The following is a 22,858-nucleotide window of genomic DNA, read 5'->3' as shown; positions in this document are numbered from 1 at the left end:
CCCATTGATTTAATACCGGGATCTCAAATACCACATGGAAAGATTTACCCTCTTTCACAAGAAGAATTGGTATATCTAAGATCATATTTAGATGAAAACCTGCGAAAAGGGTTCATCTCACACTCAACATCCCCTGCTGCTGCAGGACTGTTTTTAGTACGCAATAAAGATGGAACAATAAGACCGATTATTGACTACAGGGCATTGAATGAAATAACAATCAAAAATAGGTATCCTCTACCTCTCATACCAGAGTTACTCGAAAGATTAAATGAGGCCACGATATACTCAAAATTAGATCTAAAGGGCGCTTATAATCTTATTTGCATAAAGGAAGGACACGAATGGAAAACTGCGTTCAGAACCCGTTATGGTCTTTTCCAGTATAACGTAATGCCCTTTGGTCTAAGCAATGCTCCCGCAACCTTCCAACATTTTATTAACGAGATTTTTCATGATCTAATGGATATCTGTGTCATCATATATCTAGATGATATTCTGATTTATTCAAAATCTTCCATAGAACATGAAAAACATGTTAGGTGGGTCCTTACTCGTCTCAAGGAGCATAAGTTATACGCAAAGCTGGAAAAATGTGTTTTCCATGTCTCTAAGATAAAGTTTTTGGGTTATATAATAACCCCAAACAAAATAGAAATGGATCCTGAAAAAGTAGCCGCAATTAAAGACTGGCCTATACCCACTACAGTAAAAGCATTACAGCGATTTATTGGTTTCGCAAATTATTACCGTAAATTTATTAAAAATTTCTCCTCAGTGATAAAACCACTAACACAATTAACTAGTATAAAACAGCGCTTTAAGTGGTCTGAACAAGCTCAGAAGACTTTTGATAGACTTAAGGAAATGTTCACAACAGCTCCAATATTAACACTGCCTAATTTTGATCAACAATTCCTGTTGGAAGTTGATGCATCGAACACAGGCATTGGAGCTATTTTTTCGCAACAAAATGGTGAAGTTCACCCCATTGCGTTTTATTCAAGAACTTTGACTTGTGCTGAAGCTAACTATAGTGTTGGAGACAAAGAACTCCTTGCTATTAAGTGTTCACTAGAACAATGGAGACACCTACTAGAAGGATCAGTAATTCCATTTCTTATTTATACTGATCATAAAAATCTAGAATACTTAAAAAAGAATAAGACTTTAACAGCTAGACAAGCAAGGTGGTCAATTTTCTTAGATCGCTTTAACTTTTTAATAACCTATAAACCTGGGAGTCAAAACACAAAAGCAGATGCACTTTCTCGTATTCATGAGTTACTTCCTCATGAACAACCTAACTTCACTATCCCACCAGAAAAGATAATAGGTACCTTAACACCCTTAGAAGAAGAGATTTACACTGCTCTAAAACATGATTCAATACCACTACAGAATTGTTCTAAAGATCCTACTACAGGTCTTTTTTATCATGAGGAAAAGTTATACATACCTGAGAAAATAAGGTCATCCATTCTCACACACACCCATGATGACACCATATCTGGTCACCCAGGTATACAGAAAACCATTGAACTTACCCGTCGTAAGTTTTGGTGGCCAGGGATGAATAAAGACATGTATGATTACGTCTCTAGGTGTGAGAATTGTGCAAGAAATAAAATTGAACATAAAAAACCCATAGGGTTACTTAGACCTCTGCCCATTCCAGATAAACCATGGAGTACTATTGCCATGGATTTTATAGTGGAGTTACCTGCATCACAACAATATAACACTATCATGGTAGTAGTCAACCATTTAACAAGACTGGCACATTTTATTCCACTCAAGGGATTGCCAACTGCCATGACTACAGCCAAAGTATTTCTTGATCAGATTGTGAGACTACACGGTTTACCCTCTGATATTATTACTGATAGGGGTACCCAATTCACCTCTTCCTTCTGGAGATCTTTGTGTAAGCTACTGAAAATTGATCATCGCTACACCACTGCTTTCCATCCACAGACAAATGGGTTGACAGAAAGACTGAACCAGACCATTGAACACTTTTTACGTTGTTATATTTCACATTTACAAGATGACTGGCTAATGTACCTTCCTATGGCAGAATTTACTCATAACAATTCATTGTGTTCCTCAACCAAAACATCCCCCTTTTTCGCAACTTATGGGTATCATCCCAACACTATAACCTTATCCCACAAAACAGTGAATTCCCCATCAGCTTTAGATTTTTCTTCCAAACTTCAAGATAGATTGAATGTATTGAAAACACATCTAGCTGAGGCTAAGGAATACCAAAAGAAATACTATGATCGGAAACATTCAATTGGACCGGAATATAAAATAGGTGACTTGGTGTTACTCTCTACTAAGAATCTTAAACTTCAGGTCCCCAGCAAGAAATTGGCTAACCAGTTCCTGGGACTCTATCCTGTAGAGCAGATAATCAATCCCAATGTGGTCAAGCTCACATTACCCAAGGATTACAAGTTTCATCCCACCTTCCATATTTCATTATTGAAACCTTTTCATTCAATGACACGCACGTCAGTTGATCTTCCGCCTCCTATCTCGGTGGATCTTCAAGAGGAATTTGAAGTTGAATCGATACTGGATTCTAGGATTCGACGAAACAGATTAGAATACCTCATCAGATGGAAGGGTTATGGTCCAGAGGATGATTCCTGGCATCTTCATTCAGAGGTTCATGCCCCTCGTTTGGTGAAGTCATTTCCTCACCGTTACCCCCTTAAACCTGGTCTGGAATCCCCGGGGGTGATTCCCTGAGAAGGGGGGCATGTGATATCCCTTTAAGACTTTCTGACTATCAGCACTTCCCCCTATTTAAGGAAGTGCTTTTCCATTACTCAGTGCCTGAAAATTAAAGTGGATTCTCTCATCCTGTGTTTCTGCTTATACCAAGCAGTGTATTTTTCCTTTCAGGTCTTTACTATTATATTTTTGATGGCTGTTTGTGTCTCATAGTTGCTGCACTTCTTTCCTGATACTTTTGGTCTGATACTCCTAATCGTATCCCTGCGCTACCGGAACTCATTCCACTCGCGGCTGAAGCCGCACTCACACAAGCTGCTACCGGGACGCAGCTCTCTACTTTTCTTCGGTTTAGCACTTACTCTGCTGTTATTACCGCTCTCCACGCTGCACCATCGCTTCAGAGGAAATCTGGATTTGTCACCACGCTGGTTTGGGTATCGTATTGTATACAAAGCATAAGGTTTCCAAATATAACGCTAAGTGTCATTACTTACCTGAGGTGTATTACACTGAATTAACCTCCTCCTTGCTGGTCAATATTGCGTGTGTGTTGGAATTGTACATATATTTTAGAGTGTTTGTGTGAGTGCGTGAAGCTTATGGAAAGATACTTGAACATTACTTTATCTGAAGTTAAACTCCGCCACTACATTTCTTATCCTGAATATAAAGGAATTTTTTCTCATTTTTTCTTTATCGATAATATTAAAGAATTATTGTTTATATTATAGAGGCTAAACAAGTTTCTCTCATTACATTTATTATTATCATACATTGGGGAATATACCATACTTTTCATTTCAATTACTAAAAGTAAATGCTCACCTTGTACATGCTAGTAGAATAAGTTATATTTACTTGCTGTTAACAAGAATAGAGCTACATTCCATTTATTTTATTTTTTATTATTATACTCTGAAGTTGGTGAGACAAAATTATCACAACCTTATTCGGGCCCGGCTTGAAGGAAATTATTGCTGACATTACGGGAGGTAAGGGCCACGCCCTTCCTCAGGACAGGGCCAAACCAAAGGCCAAACAGTCTAATTTTCGTGCCTTTCGTAACAAGGCAGGAGCAGCATCAACTTCCTCCGCTCCAAAACAGGAAGGAACTACTTCTCGTTACAGACAGGGTTGGAAAGGCAACCAGTCATGGAACAAGGGCAAGCAGGCCAGAAAGCCTACTTCCGCCCCTAAGACAACATGAAGACAGGGCCCCCTATCCGGAGACGGATTTAGTGGGGGGCAGACTTTCTCTCTTCGCCCAGGCTTGGGCAAGAGATGTGCAGGATCCCTGGACGTTGAAGATTATATCTCAGGGATACCTTCTGGATTTCAAAACCTCTCCTCCACAAGGGAGGTTCCATCTTTCGAGGTTATCAACAAACCTAGTAAAGAGAGAGGCATTTCTACAATGTGTACAAGACCTCTTAATCATGGGAGTGATCCACTCAGTTCCGCGATCGGAACAGGGACAAGGATTTTACTCAAATCTATTTGTGGTTCCCAAAAAAGAGGGAACCTTCAGACCAATCTTGGACTTAAAGATCTTAAACAAATTCCTAAGGGTACCATCGTTCAAGATGGAAACCATTCGAACCATCCTACCCATGATCCAAGAGGGTCAATATATGACCACAGTGGACTTAAAGGATGCTTACCTTCACATACCGTTTCACAAAGATCATTATCGGTACCTAAGGTTTGCCTTTCTAGACAGGCATTACCAGTTTGTGGCTCTTCCCTTCGGGTTAGCCACGGCCCGAGAATTTTTACGAAGGTTCTGGGCTCGCTTCTGGCGGTACTAAGACCACGAGGCATAGCGGTGGCTCCGTACCTAGACGACATTCTGATACAAGCGTCAAGTTTTCAGAATGCAAAGTCTCATACAGAGATAGTTCTTGCATTTCTGAGGTCGCATGGGTGGAAAGTGAACGTGGGAAAGAGTTCTCTGTTACCACTCACAAGGGTTCCTTTTCTAGGGACTCTTATAGATTCTGTAGAGATGAAGATTTACCTGACGGAGTCCAGGTTATCAAAGATTCTCAATGCTTGCCGTGTCCTTCATTCCATTCCAAGCCCATCAGTAGCTCAGTGCATGGAGGTAATCGGATTAATGGTTGCGGCAATGGACATAGTGCCATTTGCGCGCCTGCATCTCAGACCGCTGCAACTATGCATGCTCAGTCAATGGAACGGGGATTACTCAGATCTGTCCCCTTTGCTAAATCTGGACCAGGAGACCAGAGATTCTCTTCTCTGGTGGTTGTCACCGGTTCATCTGTCCAAAGGAATGACCTTTCGCAGACCAGATTGGACGATTGTAACAATGGATGCCAGCCTTCTAGGCTGGGGAGCAGTCTGGAATTCCCTGAAGGCTCAGGGTTCGTGGACTCAGGAGGAGAAACTCCTTCCAATAAACATTCTAGAATTAAGAGCAATATTCAATGCTCTTCTAGCTTGGCCTCAGTTAGCAAGACTGAGGTTCATCAGATTTCAGTCGGACAATATCACGACTGTGGCTTACATCAATCATCAAGGGGGAACCAGGAGTTCCCTAGCGATGTTGGAAGTCTCGAAGATAATTCGCTGGGCAGAGTCTCACTCTTGCCACCTGTCAGCGATTTACATCCCAGGCGTAGAGAACTGGGAGGCGGATTTCCTAAGTCGCCAGACTTTTCATCCGGGAGAGTGGGAACTTCACCCGGAGGTATTTGCTCAACTGATTCGTCGTTGGGGCAAACCGGATCTGGATCTCATGGCATCTCGCCAGAACGCGAAGCTTCCTTGTTACGGATCCAGGTCCAGGGACCCGGGAGCGGTGCTGGTAGATGCATTAGCAGCCCCTTGGGTTTTCAACATAGCTTATGTGTTTCCACCATTTCCGTTGCTACCTCGACTGATTGCCAGGATCAAATAGGAGAGGGCATCGGTAATTCTGATAGCGCCTGCGTGGCCACGCAGGACCTGGTATGCAGACCTAGTGGACATGTCGTCCTGTCCACCATGGTCTCTTCCTCTGAGGCAGGACCTTCTAATTCAGGGTCCTTTCAACCATCCAAACCTAATTTCTCTGAGGCTGACTGCCTGGAAATTGAACGCTTGATTCTATCTAAGCGGGGGTTTTCGGATTTGGTTATTGATACATTAATACAGGCTCGGAAACCTGTGACCAGAAAAATGTACCATAAGATATGGCGTAAATATTTATATTGGTGCGAATCCAAGAGTTACTCATGGAGTAAGGTTAGGATTCCTAGGATATTGGCTTTTCTACAAGAGGGTTTAGAAAAAGGTTTGTCCGCTAGTTCGCTAAAGGGACAGATTTCAGCTCTGTCTATTCTTTTACACAAACGTCTGGCAGAGAATCCAGACGTCCAGGCCTTTTGTCAGGCTTTGGCTAGAATTAAGCCTGTGTTTAAAGCTGTTGCTCCTCCGTGGAGCTTAAACTTGGTTCTTAAGGTTCTTCAGGGTGTTCCGTTTGAACCCCTTCATTCCATTGATATTAAGCTTTTATCTTGGAAAGTTTTGTTTTTGATGGCTATTTCCTCGGCTCGAAGAGTCTCTGAGTTATCTGCCTTACATTGTGATTCTCCTTATCTGATCTTTCATTCAGACAAGGTAGTACTGCGTACTAAACCTGGGTTTTTACCTAAGGTTGTTTCTAACAGGAATATCAATCAAGAGATTGTTGTTCCATCATTATGTCCTAATCCTTCTTCAAAGAAGGAACTTCTTTTGCATAATCTAGACGTGGTCTGTGCTCTGAAGTTCTACTTACAGGCAACTAAAGATTTTAGACAAACTTCTTCTCTGTTTGTCGTTTACTCTGGACAGAGGAGAGGTCAAAAGGCTTCGGCTACCTCTCTCTCTTTTTGGCTTCGTAGCATAATACGTTTAGCCTATGAGACTGCTGGACAGCAGCCTCCTGAAAGAATTACAGCTCATTCCGCTAGAGCTGTGGCTTCCACCTGGGCCTTTAAGAATGAGGCCTCTGTTGAACAGATTTGCAAGGCTGCAACTTGGTCTTCACTTCATACTTTTTCCAAATTTTACAAATTTGACACTTTCGCTTCTTCGGAGGCTGGTTTTGGGAGAAAGGTTCTACAGGCAGTGGTTCCTTCTGTTTAATGTTCCTGCCTTGTCCCTCCCTTCATCCGTGTACTTAGCTTTGGTATGGGTATCCCATAAGTAATGGATGACCCGTGGACTGAACACACTTAACAAGAGAAAACATAATTTATGCTTACCTGATAAATTTATTTCTCTTGTAGTGTGTTCAGTCCACGGCCCGCCCTGTCTTTTTAAGGCAGGTTCTAAATTTTAAAATTATAACTCCAGTCACCACTGCACCTTATAGTTTCTCCTTTCTCGTCTTGTTTCGGTCGAATGACTGGATATGACATGTGAGGGGAGGAGCTATATAGTAGTTCTGCTTGGGTGATCCTCTTGCAACTTCCTGTTGGGAAGGAGAATATATCCCATAAGTAATGGATGACCCGTGGACTGAACACACTACAAGAGAAATAAATTTATCAGGTAAGCATAAATTATGTTTTTTCAATTGTGGCAGTGAGACTGCGCTATTTACAAAACCGCAGTTTATATATTTATACATATATAAATACAGTCTCGGCGACAAATATTGGCAGCCCTACATTTCTGTCAGATAATGCATCACTTCGCCAAATTGTTGCAATTATAAATGTTTAGGTATTCTATGTTTGAATTGGTATGGCACTAAAAAAGTGGAGAGAAAAAAAGCCAAATCTGACACATTTAAAGGGACATGAAACCCAATTTTTTTATTTCATGTTTTAGAAAGAACATACAATTTTAAACAGCTTTCTAATTAACTTCTATTATCTCATTTGCTTCATTCTCTTGATATATTTTGTTGAAAAGCATATCTAGATAGGCTCAGTAGCTGCTGATTGGTGGCTGCACATAGATGCCTTATGTGATTGGCTCATCCATGTGCATGATATTTCTTCAACAAAGGATATCTGAAGAATGAAGCAAATTAGATAATAGAAGTAAATTGGAATTTTGTTTAAAATTGTATTCTCTACCTGAATAATGAAAGACAATTTTTGAGTTTAGTGTCCCTTTAACGCAAAACTCCAAAAATAGACTGGACAAAATTATTGGCACCTAGTATTGTAAGAAATAATTGCATTCCAAGTTTGTGATGCTCCTGTGATTTGTTATTAAACTCACCTGTATCAATTAACAGATGCTGACAATATAGAAATCACACTGGCAAACAGTTAAAATGGTGAAAATTGACTCAACCTTTCTGTTGTGTGTCCCTGTGTGCCACACTGAGCATGGAGAAGAGAAAGAGCAGCAAACAATTGTCTGAGGATTTGAGAACAAAAATTGTGGAAAAGCATGGACAATCTCAAGGTTACAAGTCCATCTCCAGAGATCTTAATGTTCCTGTGCACAACATTGTCAAGAAGTTTACAGCCCATGGCACTGTAGCTAATTTCCCTGGATTTGGACGAAAGAGAAAAATTGATCAAAGATTGCAACAAAGGATTGTTCGAATGGTGGATAAAGAACCTGAATCAACGTCCAGACAATTCAAGCTGACATTCCGACACAGGGTACAAATGTGTCAGCTCGCACTATACGGCGCCATCTGAATGAAAAGGGATGCTATGGTAGGTGACCCAGGAGGACCCCACTGCTGACACAGAAACATAAAAAAGCCAGATTGGAGTTTGCCAAAACTTACCTGAGGAAGCCAAAATCCTTTTGGGAGAATGTGCTGTTGACGGAAAAAAATACAGCTTTTTGGTAAAACCCATTATTCTACTGTTTTCAGAAAAAGAAACAAGGCTTTTAAAGAAAAGAATACAGTCCCTACATTCAAACATGGTGAAGGTTCACTGATGTTTTGGGGTTGCTTTGCTGCTTTAGGCACTGTATATCTTGACTGTGTGCATGGCATTATGAAATCTGAAGACTACCAAAGAATTCTGTGGTGCAATGTAGGGCCCAGTGTCAGAAAGTTGGGTCTCCGTCAGAGGTCATGGGTCTTACAGCAGGACAATGACCCAAAGCACACATCAAAAAGCACCCAGAATATACATATATACACACACATATATTTTATGGTGGCTTTCTATGTTCTCCCAAGTTTCCAATATGAATACAGAGAGTGGGAAATTGGGAAGCGGAGTAGATCTTGTCTGAGTGCCGCTAGATGAATGGCCAGAATATGTGACCTTAACTTCATGACCACTAGCCGGATTTCACAAAAAGGGCAAAAGGAGGAAATCAGACTGCAAAGGTGATTGTATGTAGGACTTTGAGAGTAAAATGGCAACTCCAATGAGACAGAGCTAAAACAGGTTGATAAAGGCCAAAGACTTAACTCTTGCTTGCATTCAGATGTTAAAATCTAGGAAGCGTCCATTTATCAGTACAGGTATACCTCACTTTACAGCGCTTCGCTAATACAGCGCTTTGTGGAGCTGAAGTTCAGCCTCCAAGGATTTTAAAACAGTGCTATAATCATCGGTAAATTGTGAGAAAAGTGACTGGCACCATTGTATTATGCTTAGTTCACTCTGTCTACAGCATTACAGTGCAATCTGTGTCTCAGTGCTATAGTCTGGCAAATTTTACTACAGTAATTGTCACTATTTTATTGGTACAGTACAGGTAGCCCTCAGTTTACGCCGGGGTTAGGTTCCAGAAGGAATGGTTGTAAATCGAAACCGTTGTAAATTGAAACCCAGTTTATAATGTAAGTCAATGGGAAGTGGGGGAGTTAGGTTCCAGGCCCCTCTCAAAATTGTCATAAGTAACACCTAATACATTATTTTTAAAGCTTTAAAATGAAGACTTTAAATGCTAAACAGCATTATAAACCTAATAAAATAATCACACATCACAGAATATATAATTAAACTAAGTTAAATGAACAAAAACATTTGCTAAACAGCATTATAAACCTAATAAAATAATCACACAAGACCGCCTGATCTGCCCTTTGCATCCCGGCAGCGGATTGTAACGCTAACCCTGGAGGATTTTCACCCGCTCTTACACCACCTCAAGAAGCCGCTTCAGACGCGGCTAGGCTCACAACTCAGTGACCGGTCACCCTTAGCTCACCGCAGACCATCTCCTTGTAAGTAACCGCAGCATAGTCTGCTGGGGACATACACATCTTACTTGCACTAAATGTGAGCATACTTATTTGGGGGAAACATTGGATAGCCATACCCTATTGGTGCCATTTGAAAAGATTCTTTATCTGTATAGTGGCGCGAAAACGCCATCTTTAGTTCCCATATAGCACAGTGTTGCTCTGTATTAGATCGGCTCTCCCCATAGTTTCTCACGGCCTGAGACAGTAAAGATTGCAGCTCAGATTAAATGAAGGGCTTTGTTTAAGTGTGGGTCCTTATCTATCAAGGCAGGGGTAACTGCTATTAATCTGCCAATTACTCAATCATTAGAGACTAACCACTTGGAACTTTTCCCTGTGCACTTGCCAACAGACATACTGTGCAGCAATTGCTCTCTGCTTACCAACTCTTAGCTTCTAACTTAGAAGAGGCGGAGACCCTAGAGGGAAATAACCAGTTACCCTTGACAGGGAATACCATCTGAAGCCACAGTTCCCTTTGGAGTTTCTGCAACCACCTAATTATCTCTACACCTGTCATAATCTCAAGAGACTGTGTACCACTCTAGCCACTTGCTGTATATGTGAGGATTTCTCATCTTAATAAAGTGTCCTTACAGTAACCCTACATAAACTATACACAGACTGCGCCCTTGCCCTCTTAGACGTCCCCCTCTCCCCCCTTTCCCGCGTCCACCCCCAGGACGCGGGTCATATCCTCACTCCTTTTGCCGGTCTCGCCCGGAGGTGGCTTAGCCCCAGGAGAGGGGGAGTCACTCATCTATACTGCAGACTGGCAGTGGATTACTGGACTTTCCCATCTATACATTGGCATAAGAAAATTATGGGCTAGGGCGCCTTGCTTGGGAGGAGTGGGGGTGGCGTCTCCCCAAACTTCATCTATATCTGGTTCAGCGACCTCAAGCTCATATCATTAAATACAACTTCCTAGTTAACCTAGGAAACGCTCACCTATAATATGGCTCATTCTATCAAAAGAAAACCAAAGCACCAAGAAAACCCTAAGAGGACTCTTACTCATCATTTTCACAGTAAAAACCTCTCGGACCCTGACCTCTCAGGGGAAGACTCTAGAGATTCTGCGACTCCAGCTGCAGATAATCCCAGATCTGAGGTATCTCGCAAAGATAAAACAACACTATCTCAGTCAACCTTCTTAGAATCTATTAGAATCTTAACTGATAAGATGGATACTCACTACTCATCCCTAAGGCAAGAACTCCGCCAATCTGTCGGCAAATTGAAAAGAGAGATCTCTTCCCTGTGTGAGAGAACTGAAATTCTTGAGAGAAAGCATGAGGATCTCGCAACTGACCACGCCAACCTTTTGGCCTACTCTCAGTCATTGGCAGAGCAAATGTCTGATCTCGAATCTAAACTCGCAGACAACGAAGATAGATCCCGTCGCAACAATCTCAGGATCCGTGGCATCCCGGAAGATGTCCCTGCATCAGACCTCCAACAATATTTGACCACACTGTTTAAGGTTATTCTGAACTCTTCCACAGATCAGGATCTCCTGATGAACAGAGCACACAGGTCCACACGCCCCCGTAATTCCGTATATGACACTCCCAGAGACGTCATTGTACGTCTACATTACTACACCACTAAGGAAAGGATCATGAGAGCCTCCTTCACCAATAAACCCCTCAAGGAACCATACAACAAATTGCATATCTTCCCGGATTTATCCCCATACACACTGAACAAGAGGAGGACTTTCCATCAGTTCACCCTAGCCCTCAGACAAAACAAGATTAAATACAGATGGGGATTTCCTGTTAAGTTGCACGTACAGTATAAAGATTCCTCCCATACAGTCTCTTCTATGGAACAAGGTATGAAGCTCCTCACCACTTGGGAACTCACTGGCTCTTCTGGTCTGCCTCCCAGGAAAAAGGGAAAAAAGGGTGATCTGAACCCCTCAGCCTCAGAGTGGCACTCCAGGGTTCCCACTCCACCACCCCAAAACTCAGATCTCCCCTGAGATTCTCTTCAGAGTTATCCCCTACACTGATTGCCCTTCGCCTGGTTCTTTGCGAGAACATTTCTTCCGGAAACCCATCTAGTCTACTCTTCTGAGGATTTTTCAGAGAGGGGAGTGCACACACGGGTACACATCTTACTCTTCTCTCACTCCCTCATCCCTGATCCTCTCAGTAGGATCCTTGTTCTGAATATCCAACGGACAGGTAAGCCCAGAGCCCACATACGGGTACACACCTTACTCTATTTTTGGCTCACGGCTTCCTACTTTCCTATATTATTAAGATAAAAGTTTACTGTGACAAACTTATAGATCACAAGTTTATTCATGTGTTGTTGAATATCAGAAATGTTATTTACTTTTTTTTGGTTTATGCTATTAAGTTACTGCATTTAGCCTCGGTTTAGTGCTAAAGAAAACTCCAGGTTTAATGTATACAGGCCCGATACAGACATTGTTTATGTAATATTATGTACCTTATTGCACCCTCTTTAGCTTCACCACAACTTTTCTCCATAGAGGGCCTAGTTCATCTTTCCCCTAACGATATTTGCCCTTTATTGTCCTCTTTCACCAGTATATTTATATCAACTAAGAAGCTCTGTTAGAGCATATGCTCTAGATCAGATGTTCAGGCCACCGAGATCATATTCACTAGTAGATTAATGGCCAAGTCCCTAGAGCATAATCTCCTAATCCATGTGGAAGCATACTAGATAGCCTCAACAGAGAAAGAACCTGACTGCCATATATCATATGGAACATTATTTATAACTCTCAAATAGAACCTAATATACTGATATATAAACTGGATTCTATGGAAATGCTGTGCCCTATGGGTATACCTTATGTTGTTCATCACTATACTCTGAGTGAACCCTGTCCCTGCCTTTTGACTGAATATACAACAAATTGTTTCTTTGATGTATGCCCCTCTGTTTATAGAAGGTGACCTTTGTTTACTCCCTCCGCTTTCCGAACTTGACATTTTACAGGACTCCGCCCCTCATTCCCCCCCCCTTATTCCACTGTGAGCGGCTCTCGCCCGCTGAATTTCCTTTCCCTCTCCCCGCTAACTTGGTCCAAAAGTGGCCAAATAAAATCTAACCCCCAATTGCCTCAAACGTTGTCCCTTTTCCAGGTTAAATAATTGTATAAACAGCAATTTGGGGACCATTTCCATCATATATAAAAAAGAGGTTCCATTTCCATTACCATCTATCTCCACTCAGGTTATACTTGTCTAATAATTGTACTTTGGTTTGCTGGATTCTGGTTGTAAATTTCGTTGTTTATATTGCCAGTGAAACGAATACCTGACACTGTTCTTTATCATATAGATATGGTTCTGATTTTCTTCCAGAGATGTACAAATTTCATGCCCAGAATGGTTTTGTCTTCATCTCTCTGATATGTTTTGGGGTATATAATTACTGATATATCCTTATTGTCAATGGATGAATATTTACTGTAATGTGCTTTACAACCTCAATAAAAATATATTTAAAAAAAAATAATAAAAAAAAAAATAATCACACAACACAGACTTCACTTGAATTTTTCTGCAAACAGTTCTTTCTATGCATTCCAATCTGGACTGATTTATAGACAGGAAGATCTTGTTCCTTTGAAATCTGCTCAATAGCTCAGGTCTGGTTAAACTGATTAATTTCAGCTTGCTTGGCTTTGCTGCAACACAAGCGGACAGCTCCACCTACTGGCTATTTTAATAAATGCACTGCTTCTCAATGCTTTTCAATAACAATCACATGACTGGAAAAAAAGATTGTTATTCTGAAACGGTGTAAATTGAACCGTTGTAAAACGAGGGCCACCTGTATTTATTGAACAATAATTGAATACTGTGCTGTGCGAGTGTTAAACTAAATGTAGCACTATTGTACACCTAATATATGTTAGTTCAAACATGTTTTCAAGTTTTTAAACACACTGGCAAGTGAAAAGAAAACTAAAACTGCCTTGTTTCACTTTAAGGCGGTTTTCACTTTACAGCGGTGCTCCGGTCCCTAACCCGCTGTATGAGCGGGGTATACCTGTAGTTCCAGTGCTGTGCTCACATATGCAGACACCAATAGCTGGTGTCACAGCATGTTTTACATAGAGTTGTGCAGTAACTGACTTCTGGTCATTAGAAGAATTGCTGTTTACAGTCACAATAGAATCACATTGCTTGACAGAATGGGACAAATGGGCGAATGGGTGCATTTTGCTTATTTTCTATTTGGTGCCACCTTGCACCTATATAAACATATACCCATCAAAATAATGTGCCACATTGTGTTACATAATTTTACTTTACATTAAAGGGACAGTTCACTGTAAAATAGTTTTTCACTAAATGTTTTCCCCATGACTTGTTATACCAGCTGCAGCATATAGAATGTAAGAGAAAATGTTCATTTATGTATCTTTTTGCAAAATAAATAGCTGTATTTGCTTTTTGAAACATCAAAATAGGCTAAGCTTGTAGTGTGATCAGATCTCGTTATCTTATAACTCAAATGCTTCCCTTTTGTATCTCTGTCTTTGTACAATACTTAGAAAGAACAACTGAAAATTAACATTTTAGAGCTTTATCGCTTCCACCTCCCATTGTGGGTGTAATTTCTTCTGTTGGTTGTGTTTACATAGTTTCTCAATAGCCTATACCTAGGTATAGAAACTTCCAGTATAGGTAGGGATACTACAGGCTAAATCAGCTATTTCAAATGCCAATATAAAAGTTAAGGAGCTATTTGTAAACAATTTAATACACTACAGCAGGTCAAATAGATCATTGGGAACAAATGAAAGGAGCAAAAGTTTTTGGGTAACTTGTCAGTTTAATGAGCTAATGTTCTGTATGTCTATATATTTGGTATGGTTGCTCGGGTACTGGTTCTAGGTTGAGCTGGGAAAGGGGGGCTTGGAGCTGTATGTACTCTCTTTTATTAAAGTAACAATCTCAAATCGCAAAGGTGTAAGTGGAACTGAATTTGCAAGTTAGTGCCTTCTTTACATGCCCAGTGCTCTACACAAAGCAAGGAGAGAGGGGAAAGAGGTGTCTGTGTGTGTGTCTGTTAGTGTCTCTCTGTATCTGTGTGTGTGTATGTGTGCATGTATTAGTGTGTATCTGTGTTAGTGTCTGTGTGTGGGGGGGCCTGACCAATGGTTTAGTAAGGGGCCCCAAAATGTCTAGTGATGGCCCTACTGAGTATTGCTGTCACTATATTACAGCCAGTTTAGTTCCATCTGGCCTACTGCTGCCACTCTGCCATTGCCATCCTCTCTAGTGCTGCCACATTATTACATCAGGTTCCATCTGTCCCACTGTTGCCTCTCTATCAGCAGTGTTGGATCCAGTGGGTCGGTAACAGGGCAATTGTGTGCTTGTAAATATGTGTGTGTGTTTGTGTATATATATATATATATATATATATATATATATATATGTGTGTGTGTTTGTGTATATATATATATATATATGTGTGTGTGTATGTGTGTGTATGTATATATGTATATATATATATAAATATGTGTGTGTGTTTGTGTGTGTTTGTGTATATATGTGTGTGTGTTTGTGTATATATATATATGTGTGTGTGTGTGTTTGTGTATATATATATATAAATATGTGTGTGTGTTTGTGTATATATGTATATATATGTGTGTGTGTGTGTTTGTGTATATATATATATATATATATATGTGTGTGTGTGTTTGTGTATATATATATATATATATATATATATATGTGTGTGTGTGTTTGTGTATATATATATATATATATATATATATATATATATATAAATATGTGTGTGTGTTTGTGTATATATGTGTATATATATATATATATATATATATATATATAAATATGTGTGTGTGTTTGTGTATATATGTGTATATATGTGTGTGTGTGTGTGTGTTTGTGTATGTATATATATATATATATATATATATATATATGTGTGTGTGTGTTTGTGTATATATATATATAAATATGTGTGTGTGTTTGTGTATATATGTGTATATATATATATTTAAATATGTGTGTGTGTTTGTGTATATATGTGTATATATGTGTGTGTGTGTTTGTGTATATATATATATGTGTGTGTGTGTTTGTGTATATATATATATATATAAATATGTGTGTGTGTTTGTGTATATATGTGTATATATATATATATATATATATATATATATATAAATATGTGTGTTTGTGTATATATGTATATATATGTGTGTGTGTGTGTTTGTGTGTATATATATATATATATATATATATATATATGTGTGTGTGTGTGTTTGTGTATATATATATATATAAATATGTGTGTGTGTTTGTGTATATATGTGTATATATATATATATATATATATATATATATATATATATATATAAATATGTGTGTGTGTTTGTGTATATATATATATATATATATATATATATATATATATATATATAAACATGTGTGTGTGTTTGTGTATATATGTGTATATATATATATATATATATATATATATATATATATATATAAATGTGTGTGTGTGTTTGTGTGTATATGTGTGTACAGTATATATATATATGTGTGTTTGTATATTGTAGATTTTATTTTATATACAGATCTTTTGCAGTTCTTTACTCATTTGCTGATGTATACTATTTAATGTCCTTCTTTTGAGAAGAGACTCTATAGATGCTTCATTCTTTGCTGTTCTTTGCACATGTATCATTGGTATTTGTTTTATTTTTCTTTGTGTACATGCACAGCCACATAGCGATACATAAGAACATTTTTAGTCAAACTAAAGTCTGAAGTAGAAATTTCCAGGCAGATACTGATGTGCTTGTGCAATAGTATATATATTTTTTATCTAAACATATCATCATTTTAGTAGCACACCCTTAGTCCTCAAACAGAGCCACACTTGAATGTGTCCTGCAGCTCACTCAGCAATGGAGATAACAGCATGTGATAATCCTTATAGTTCTGAAAGGAAAAACAATTATATATAATTTTACATTAAATGGCAAAAAACAATTATTAAAAGTAAACTTGTCTTTCATCTATGTTCTCCCACAATTTATGTCCCTCCTATTTCCATGTGATCACTACTTATGTCCTTTTTTTTCTCTCAGAAACCTGGGACCCCCACAGCCTTACTCAGGAACACCTAATCTTTGACTTGGAATATACAAAATCCAGCTGGAAGCACTAGGGCGTGCCAATAAATAATGCAGACTCCACCTCCTTACCACTTTGCCCTGCCCACAAGCAGCCCAGACTCTGAGCCATTCTGTCCACACTGTCCACACACCTTATACAGCCACATCCTTTTAATAAATAAAAAGTGCTTTTTTAAAAAATTATATAATTACCACTTTGCCCTGCCCACAAGCAGCCCAGACTCTGAGCCATTCTGTCCACACACCTTATACAGCCATATCCTTTTTATAAATAAAGAGTGCATTTTTAAAAAAAAAAAAGTATATAATTGTTTTATGGTTTGTTTGTTTTTTGGCATGCTGTGCTTATATGCTTTTTTGAGACACATATGCATTAATTATATTGAACATAAAAAAAAATCTTGGAGTATAAGATGACAACTGCATGTTGATCTAGCACAGGAATCTTCAAACCACAGGTCGGGACCCATTACTGGGTTGCAAAACCATGTTTACTAGGCAGCAACTTGTGTGTATGTTGTAGGAGTGTGTGTGTGATGTGTGTGCTGTAGGAGAGTTTCTGTGGTTGTGTGGCATATGAGAGTGTGTGTGGCATATGAGAGTGTGTGGTGTGTGTGTGTGTGTTGTAGGAGAGCATGTGTGGTGTGTGTCTATATTATGAGAGTGTGTGTCTTATATCAGAGTGTAGGTGTGTTGTATGAGAATGAGTGTGTATTGTATGAGAGTATGTGGTGTGTGTTGTACGAGAGTGTGTGTGTGCGTTGTGTGTATTGTATGAGAGGGTGTGTGTGTTGTATGAGAGTGTGTGTCTTATATAATAATATAATAATAACTAGTATTTATATAGCGCCTTTCTCCCAGTGGGACTAAAATCGCTTTTTCAGCGCTCGCTCTCGGAATTCACCAAATCGGCAGCTGAATAGTAATAGTTGTTATTATTACCCAATTTAATGGTACTCATTATATTATATGAGAGTGTAAGTGTGTTGTATGAGAGTATGTGTGTTGTATGAGAGTGTGTGTGTTGTATGAGAGAGTGTGTGTGGTATGAAAGTGTGTGTGTTGTATGAAAGTGTGTGTGCACGTTGTGTGTATTGTATGAGAGGGTGTGTTGTATGAGAGTGTGTATGTGTTGTGTGTATTGTATGAGAGTGTGTGTGTGTTGTATGAGAGTGTCTGTACGTTGTATGTGAGTGTGTGTGTGTGTTATTACCTTTTACAACACTTTCAAGATTAACTACGAAATTGCAGCTAGCTATCTTGTTGCATATTGCTTCAGAATTTTTTTAGACCAAGCATAAAAATAGGGTCGTATGTAGTTCGATGGCACTGGGTCTTGGGAAAAAAAGTTTGAAAAACCCTGATCTAGCAGCTCAGATGCAGTTTTATTGAATAAATGATTAAATATAATGTATTTTGAAAAGCATGAGGCTACAAACATCGAGCAGGTTGTACACACTACAATGTTATTTGTTTCTCTTGCGTTTATTATATATTCAAACCTGAAAGGGAAATAAAAGTGCAAAATGCTGTAATGTGTTAGGGGCATTTTATTATTACACAATATGCTTGCATATAATTCTGTGTTTAACCCCTGTAAATAGGTAAAACATATATCAATGTCAGCTGCCTGTAGACCAAAAATGCACTAATGGACTTCCCCGCCTCCCTGTCTTGTAAAGCCTCAAGGAGGTTCTGAGGTATGAAAATTTATAGAGGGTTGGACAAAAATCTCCCTCCTAAGACAATATAGGCTATATAAACCTACAAGGCATGTTATTCAACATCAATATTATTATTATCAGTTATTTGTAGAGCACCAACAGGTTCCGCAGCACTAGAACCTGTTGGCGCTCTACAAATAACCAATATATCAATAGTGCCCTCTTGTTCTCCTTAATCTTTTAAATGGACCTTGTAAAAAATATTTTTCTATCATCTATGTGAAAGAGAAGTTTTTAAACCTGCTGATTGTTTTTGATTGCTATCCAAAATTTTGCATATATGATATTTATATGTAAAATGAAACAAATACAGCTGTATCAGCTGTGTACTTTCTGCTAATGACCATTTACATCAGTGGAGATACCCAATGGCACATTTATATCAGTCAGCCAAGGAGCATTAGTAAGACATACTAACAGAAAAACATAATTTATGTAAGAACTTACCTGATAAATTAATTTCTTTCATATTGGCAAGAGCCCATGAGCTAGTGACATATGGGATATACAATCCTACCAGTTTCCCAAACCTCAAAATGCCTACAAATACACCTCTCACCACACCCACAATTCAGTTTAATGAATAGCCAAGTAGTGGGGTGATAGAAAAAGGAGTAAAAAGCATCAAAAAAGGAACTGGAAATATAATTGTGCTTTATACAAAAAAACATAACCACCATAAAAAGGGTATGTCTCATGGACTCTTGCCAATATGAAAGAAATGAATTTATCAGGTTCTTACATAAATTATGTTTTCTTTCATGTAATTGGTAATAGTCCATGAGCTAGTGACGTATGGGATAGTAATACCCAAGATGTGGAACTCCACAGAAGAGTCACTAGAGAGGGAGGGATAAAAATAAAAACAGCCATTTTCTGCTGAAAAAATGAAATCCACATCCAAAAAAATAAGTTTTTCTCATAATTGAAAAGAGAAAACTTAAAACATAAGCAGAAGAATCAAACTGAAACAGCTGCCTGAAGAACTTTTCTACCAAAAACTGCTTCCGAAGAGGCAAATACATCAAAACGGTAGAATTTAGTAAATGTATGCTAAGAAGACCAATTCGCTGCTTTGCAAATCTGATCAACTGAAGCTTCATTCTTAAAAGCCCACGAAGTGGAGACTGATCTAGTAGAATGAGCTGTGATTCTCTGAGGCGGGGCCTGACCCGACTCCAAATAAACCTGATGAATCAAAAGCTTTAACCAAGATGCCAAGGAAATGGCAGAAGCTTTCTGACCTTTCCTAGAACCAGAAAAGACAACAAATAGACTAGAAGTCTTCCTGAAATCTTTAGAAGCTTCAACATAATATTTCAAAGCTCTTACAACATCCAGAGAATGTAAGGATCTCTCCAAAGAATTTTTAGGATTAGGACACAAAGAGGGGACAACAATTTCCCTATTAATGTTGTTAGAATTCACAACTTTAGGTAAAAATTTAAATGAAGTCCACAAAACTGCCTTATCTTGATGGAAAATCAGAAAAGGTGTCTCACAAGAAAGAGCAGATAATTCAGAAACTTTTCTAGCAGAAGAGATAGCCAAAAGGAACAACACTTTCCAAGAAAGTAGTTTGATATCCAAAAAATGCATAGGCTCAAAAGGAGGAGCCTGTAAAGCGTTCAAAACAAAATTAAGACTCCAAGGAGGAGAGATTGATTTAATGACAGGCTTGATATGGACCAAAGCCTGTACAAAACAGTGAATATCAGGAAGCTTAGCAATCTTTCTGTGAAATAAAACAGAAAGAGCAGAGATTTGTCCCTTCAAGGAACTTGCAGACAAACCTTTATCCAAACCATCCTGAAGAAACTGTAAAATTCTAGGAATTCTAAAAGAATGCCAGAATAATTTATGAGAAGAACACCATGGAATATAAGTCTTCCAAACTCGATAATAAATCTTCCTAGAAACAGATTTATGAGCCTGTAACATAGTATCAATCACTGAGTCAGAGAAACCTCTATGACTAAGCACTAAGCGTTCAATTTCAATACCTTCAAATTTAATGATTTGAGATCCTGATGGAAAAACTGACCTTGAGACAGAAGGTCTGGTCTTAAAGGAAGTGGCCAAGGTTGACAACTGGACATCCAGACAAGATCCGCATACCAGAACCTGTGAGGCCATGCTGGTGCTATTAGAAACAAAAACAAATGTTCCATGATGATCTCACTCTTGGAAGAACAACTAGAGGCTGGAAGATATAAGCAGGTTGGTAAAACCAAGGAACTGCTAACGCATTCACTGACTCCGCCTGACGATCCCTGGACCTGGATAGGAACCTGGGAAGTTTCTTGTTTAGATGGGAAGCCTTCAAATCTATTTCTGGAAGACCCCACATCTGAACAATCTGAAAAAACACATCTGGATGGAGCGACCACTCCCCCGGATGTAAAGTCTGACGACTGAGATAATCCGCTACCCAATTGTCTACACCTGGGATATGTACCGCATAAATTAGACAAGAGCTGGATTCTGCCCAAAAAAGTCTCCGAGATAATTCGCTAGGGGACTGTGAGTCCCACCCTGATGATTGACCTGAAAATAGCACAGAGTTCTAAAATGTTGATTGGTAACCTCGCCTCTTGAGATTTCCAAACCCCTTGTGTGGTCAGAGATCCCCAGACAGCTCCCCAACCTGAAAGACTTGCATCTGTTGTGATTACAGTCCAGGTTGGATGAACAAAAGAGGCCCCTTGAATTATAAGATGGTGATCTAACCACCAAGTCAGAGAAAGTTGAACATTGGGATTTAAGGATATTAATTGTGATATCTTTATATAATCCCTGCACCATTGATTCAGCATACAAAGCTGGAGATGTCTCATATGAAAACGAGCAAAGGGGATCGCGTCCGACGCTGCAGTCATGAGACCTAAAACTTCCATGCACATAGCCACTGAAGGGAATGATTGAGACTGAAGGTTCCGACAAGCTGAAACCAATTTTATTCGTCTCTTGTCTGTTAGAGACAGAGTCATGGATACTGAATCTATCTGGAAACCTAAATAGATGACCCTTGTCTGAGGAATCAAGGAACTTTTTGGTAAATTGATCCTCCAACCATGTCTTTGAAGAAACAACACTAGTTGATTCGTGTGAGATTCGGAAGAATGTAAAGACTGAGCTAGTACCAAGATATCGTCCACATAAGGAAACACAGCAATACCCTGTTCTCTGATTACAGAGAGTAGGGCACCGAGAACCTTTGAAAAAATTCTTGGAGCTGTCGCTAGGCCAAATGGATGAGCGACAAATTGGTAATGCTTGTCTAGAAAAGAGAATCTCAGATACTGATAGTGGTCTGGATGAATTGGAATATGAAGATATGCATCCTGTAAGTCTATCGTGGACATATAATGACCTTGCTGAACAAAAGGCAGAATAGTCCTTATAGTCACCATTTTGAAAGTTGGCACTCTTACAAAACGGTTCAAAATTTTCAGATCCAGAACTGGCCTGAATAAATTTTCTTTCTTTGGGACAATGAATAGATTTGAATAAAACCCCAGACCCTGTTCCTGAAACGGAACAGGTATAATTACCCCTGAAAGCTCTAGATCTGAAACACACTTCAGAAAAGCCTGAACATTCACTGGATTTGCTGGAACGCGTGAGAGAATAAATATTCTCACAGGAGGTCTTACTCTGAATCCTATTCGATACCCTTGAGATACAATGCTCTGAATCCATTGATTTTGGACAGAATCTGCCCAAATGTTTTGGAAAATGTTTAATCTGCCCCCCACCAGCTGAGCTGGAATGAGGGTCGCACCTTCCTGCAGACTTGGGGGCTGGCTTTGGTTTATTAAAAGGCTTGGATTTATTCCAACTTGAAGAAGGTTTCCAATTGGAACCAGATTCTTTGGGGGAAGGATTTGCTTTCTGTTCCTTATTCTGTCGAAAAGAACGAAAATGATTAGAAGCTTTAGATTTACCCTTAGATCTTTTATCCTGAGGTAAAAAAACTCCATTCCCCCCAGTAACAGTTGAAATAATTGAATCCAACTAAGAACCAAATAAATT

The 22,858-nt window shown here is 39.1% G+C and overlaps 1 long non-coding RNA gene across 1 annotated transcript in view; it reads left to right on the top strand.

The window, feature by feature from the left end:
* Nucleotides 1-17,390, top strand: part of LOC128662360 (uncharacterized) — a 39,637-nt gene extending 22,247 nt beyond the window's left edge. The window contains exon 3 of the long non-coding RNA XR_008402765.1: nucleotides 17,052-17,390. This is a non-coding gene — a long non-coding RNA (uncharacterized LOC128662360). The remainder of the gene's footprint in view (nucleotides 1-17,051) is intronic.
* Nucleotides 17,391-22,858: the final 5,468 nt, after the last annotated feature.

The sequence above is a fragment of the Bombina bombina genome, chromosome 6 (assembly GCF_027579735.1).
Source record: "Bombina bombina isolate aBomBom1 chromosome 6, aBomBom1.pri, whole genome shotgun sequence".
NCBI classification, from domain to species: domain Eukaryota; kingdom Metazoa; phylum Chordata; class Amphibia; order Anura; family Bombinatoridae; genus Bombina; species Bombina bombina.
This window is presented reverse-complemented; position numbering and strand designations above follow the sequence as displayed.